The sequence below is a fragment of the Enhydra lutris genome, unplaced genomic scaffold (genome assembly GCF_002288905.1).
Source record: "Enhydra lutris kenyoni isolate GAN:26980312 unplaced genomic scaffold, ASM228890v2 scaffoldscaffold1577, whole genome shotgun sequence".
Classification (NCBI taxonomy): domain Eukaryota; kingdom Metazoa; phylum Chordata; class Mammalia; order Carnivora; family Mustelidae; genus Enhydra; species Enhydra lutris.
In genome coordinates, this window is record NW_019155661.1 from 1 (window position 1) to 4,970 (window position 4,970).

The following is a 4,970-nucleotide window of genomic DNA, read 5'->3' on the forward strand; positions in this document are numbered from 1 at the left end:
TGTGAAGTGTGTAAACCTGGCGATTCACAGACCTGTACCCCTGGGGATAAAAATATATTATATGTTTATAAAAAATAAAATAAAATAAAATAAAAAATAAAAAAATTACCCCTTAAAAAAAAAAGTAGGTTTTATATTCTGCTGGATTTCTTAAAGTTCTGAGATTTCCCATATATGTAATATTCATTTCAGAATTGTCTGTAGCAGCAGAAGTTGAAAATATACACCAGTTAACTGAATATTTGTAAATATTTAAATTATGCTCAAACACCCCTGTTGTGGTTTATCACTAGTAAGTAAATTATCTCACGGAGTCCTTTGTCAGAAATTGTCCAATGGTTGGCTGAATATTCTAAACAACAACCAGTAAAATTGGGGGAAAAAAAGGCAAAGTAATTCCAAAGTAAACTTGCAAATCTTTTTAGAGACGACATAAACTTAGTACTGGAGAACAAGTTGAATCATAAAGAAACTCTTCACAAAAGAGAATCTAACCAGGGGCACCTGGGTAGCTCAGTGGGTTAAAGCCTCTGTCTTTGGCTTGGGTCATGATCTCCTAGTCCTGGGATCAAGCCCTGCATCGGGCTCTCTGCTCAGCAGGGAGCCTGCTTCCCCTGCTCTCTCTGCCTACTTGTGATCTCTGTCAAACAAATAAATAAAATCTTTGGAAAAAAAAATTTTTTTAAAGAGGATCTAACCAAATTATACCAGTTAACTGAAAAGGGGAATCATTAAGAATGGTAAAAAGCATTTCCAAAGACAATGATTGGAATATCAAAAGATCAATAGTGACCTTTAGAAAAATTTATGAAATTCTTGGATTTTTGAAAAAAGATTTATTTATTTGAGAAAGGGAGAGCGTGCACACACATGAGCTGGTGAGGGGAGGAGCAAAGGGAGGATGACAAGCACTTTCCCGCTGAGCATGGAGCCCAACTGCAGATTTGATCCACAACCCATGAGATTATGACCTGAGCCAAAACCAAGAGTCAAAGCCTTAACCAATTAAGCCAGCCAGGCACCCTTGATCTTATTTTCTTTTCTTTCTTTTATTTTCCCAAAAGTTGTATTCTCTAAGTTCCCGTGGCAAAAGTCAAAAGTAAAACACATTAGTAATGTGTTGTCTTACAAATTTGTCTGCAAAACTACACTCAATGTCCACTGTAAAAATGAGGGCAGAGAGGAAGTTGGTGGCAGCAGCAGCAGTGGTGGTGACTAAGCTGAGCCCAGGGACAGGATGTTGGTGTTGGTTTTGAGAGACCTGCACATTCCACACCAGTGCAACAGTTTCTTGGCTAAATTGAAAAAAAAAAAAAATGCTGATTCCAGGAAAGATTCAACACATTGTCTTCACTGGAAACCTTTGCACCAAGAGTTACGACTGTCTCAAGACTTCATATTGTGAGGATACTTTGATGAGAAGCTGAATTATTCAGAACAGAAGGTGGTGACTGTTAGGCAGTTCAAAATGGGTCTGATCCACGGGCATCGAGTTATTCCATGGGGAGGCACAGCCAGTCTAGCCCTGTTGCAGAGGCAGTCTGATGTGGACATCCTTATCTCAGGACACACACACACAAATTTGAAGCATTTGAGCATGAAAATAAATTTTACATTAACCCGGGTTCTTGCACGGGAGCATATAATACCTTGGAAACAAATATTATCCCTTCATTCATGTTGACGGATATCCAGGTTTCTACAGTTGTCCCCTATGTGGATCAGCTAATTGGAGATGATGCAAAAGTAGAACAAATTTTATACTAAAAAATCTTAAAGCTGGGCCTGTCTTGCTGGTTTTTTTTTTTTTCATTATCCTGTTCAAATCAAGTAATTAAACATTTATCTCTCTCTCTCTCTCACACACACACACACACACACAAATTAGGGCATATATATCTTTTCGAATTAGTATTATGTTTTCTTTGGGCAAACACCCAGTAGCGGAATTATTAGATCATACAGTATTTCTATTTTTAATTACAGAATATTTTAAATAGGACACATTTTTGGTATATCCACAATCAATGTGAGTTTGCTTTATTTGTTAAGATGCAATTGAAATTAAATATTTTTCATTAGTCACAATGAAATTTTTATTTCTATTTTCAATGGATTCTGTCGGTAACTGTACCAGGTAACAATTACTCTGACCTAACAAGGATTTCCTTTATGTCATTTACCTTTATTTGATAAATCAAAACCTCTGATTCTTTCTTTCTTCCTTCCTTTCTCTTTTTCTTTCTTTTCTTTTTTCTTTCTTTCTTTCTTCTTTCCTTCCTTCTTTCATTCTCTTTCTCTGTCTCTCTCTTTCTTTATTATTTTTTGTTTGTTTTGTTTTTGTTTTTGTTTCTTTATGTCAGGTAAGGCACACACAATCAGATGGTTAATCTGCCCACACGTCTTTCTTTAACACAGTTCATGGCAAGTCTCTCTTAGTTACATGGGCTTTCTACTTATCACACGTGATGTAAATTCACTGTGGTTTCAAAATGGCAAGACCCACCATCAGTTTAGCTTAAGTGTATTTGGGTATTATAACGTAGACATTACTTTGCTTTAAATATATGGTATTTTTGTGAGGGCTAATGTGTGTGTGTAAAATAGTAAAGAAATTGAGACGTATATTATATTAATAGGAGTCTGAATAGAAAAGAAAATATTAAGTATGGGGATTTTTATAGAACTCAGAAATGCACTGTTTTTTCTATTTTGTGAGTTGATTTTTACTGTGGCTGTCATTTGTCCTAGAGAAAAAGAGTTACTTGATAAATCGCCAAAAGTGGATGAACATGGCAAGGCCAATTACTGTCTTCCAGATTATATATTTTCTATTTGATCAAAGCCTTTTTCTTAATTTGGGGAATTTTGACTAATTTTCACAGATTGAAAATGTGCATTCTTTGCTCACTTATTAGTTTATCAATTTTCTTAGAAGAACCAATACTCAAAGTACCAGTAAAACCTGAAGCCCAGGGGCGCCTGGGTGGTTCAGTGGGTTGAAGCCTCCGCCTTCGGCTCAGGTCATGATCACAGGGTCGTGGGATCAAGCCCCACATCGGGCTCTCTGCCCAGTGGGGAGCTTGTTTCCCTCTCTCTCTACCTGCCTCTCTGCCTACTTGTGATCTCTGTCTGTTAAATAAATTAAAAAACAAACAAACAAACAAACAAAAAACCTGAAGCCCAGTCAACAGGTTCTGACATAAAACCTGAAATACCTTGGTCACCTGGAGAAAAGGGATACTCTCCTTTCTGAGACAAGGTCTCTCTGTTTCCTAAAACAAATTTCAAAAAATGGGCATTTCAAAGACATGCTTTTTTCTTTCATTTCAGTAGTAAGCAGTTGCCATTTTAGAAAACATACGTAGACCCAGAATTTCTGATTTCCTTCCAATTTAGCTAATAGATAAAATTTCTTATTGCTGATTTTGTGCTAAGGTTGAACCCTTTCTCTTTAAGATTCTAGCCACACCACTTTCTAGAAATTCTGGTACCAATATGTGATCGGGGTGCCTGGGTGGCTTAATCGGTTGGGCATCTGCCTTCAGCTCAGGTCATGATCCTGGGGTCCTGGAATCGAGCCCCACATTGGGTGCCCTGCTCAGTGGTGAGCCTGCTTCTCACTCTTCCTCTGCCCCTTCCCCTATTCTTGCTCTCTCTCTCTCTCTCTCTCTGTGATAGATAAATAAATGGAATCTTTTTTAAAGAAAAAGGAAATATGTAATCAGATCTCTTTTATTAAGAAGAGAAATAAGCACACTGAGTTTGATGGGTACTGAATAAACCCAAGTTGACAGTCATGTGCAAATGTAGGAGCTTGTCTGAAGGGACACTGTATACAGTAAAGAAATGTTTTCTTTTCTTTTCTTTTTTTTTAAGATTTTATTTATTTATTTGACAGACAGAGATCACAAGCAGGCAGAGAGGCAGGCAGAGAGAGAGGAAGGGAAGCAGGCTCCCTGCCAAGCAGAGAGCCCGACGTGGGGCCCAATCCCAGGGCCCCGGGATCATGACCTGAGCTGAAGGCAGAGGCTTTAACCCACTGAGTCACCCAGGCGCCCCAAGAAATGTTTTCTTAATCACCTAACTAAAAGGACAAGGAAAAGATTACTGGGACTGATTGAAAAGCTTCATTTGTGCTTGAATTTGTCGATTTATTTTACTTAAAAAATTGGCCTAGTTTTTAAATTGTTTGGAGGATTATGAAATAAAAAATATCTGTAATACAGCCACATTGGTGAGTTACACTGGTACCCTACCAAACCAAGAAATTTCAAGGAACAGGTGGTCATGACATATTAAAATGAATAGAATTTCTTGCTCTCACTAACAAAGAAAATAGGGTTTCTAAAAGGAGGATACTTATATTTCAAATAATATTTATTTCTTTTTTTTTAAGATTTTATTTATTTATTTGACAGAGAGAGAGATCACAAGTATGCAGAGAGTCAGACAGAGAGAGAGAGAGAAGCAGGCTCCCTGCTGAGCAAAAAGCCTGAAGCGGGGCTCGATCCCAGGACACTGAGATCATGACCTGAACCAAAGGCAGCGGCTTAATCCACTGAGCCACCCAGGCGCCCCAGATTTCATTTTTAATAGAAGATGTGTTTATTAGTGAGGGGGAGACGTGAACCATGAGACACTGTGGACTCTGAGAACCAAACTGAGGGTTTTGGAGGGGAAGAGGGTTGCGGGTTGGATGAGCCCGGTGATGGGTATTAAGGAGGGCACATATTGCATGGAGCACTGGGTGTGGTGCATAAACAATGTATCCTGGAACACTGAAAAAAATAAATAAAAAAGAAATTATGAAACAAGGTCTCTGAGAGGGTCAAATAAATCTGCATTTGATATACAATTTTAAAAATATAATCAGTCCCTAGAGAGGAAATAAAGCACAAAAACTGGTTTGTTGGAGAAAATAATATAATACAGTAAATGACAAATATTTCTTATTTTGATACCAGGCA

At 37.8% G+C, this 4,970-nt stretch overlaps 1 pseudogene; it reads left to right on the forward strand.

Annotated features, from left to right (window-relative positions):
- The first annotated feature begins 1,237 nt into the window (after positions 1–1,237).
- On the forward strand, positions 1,238–1,767 carry LOC111140458 (annotated as a pseudogene).
- The last annotated feature ends 3,203 nt before the right edge of the window (positions 1,768–4,970 follow it).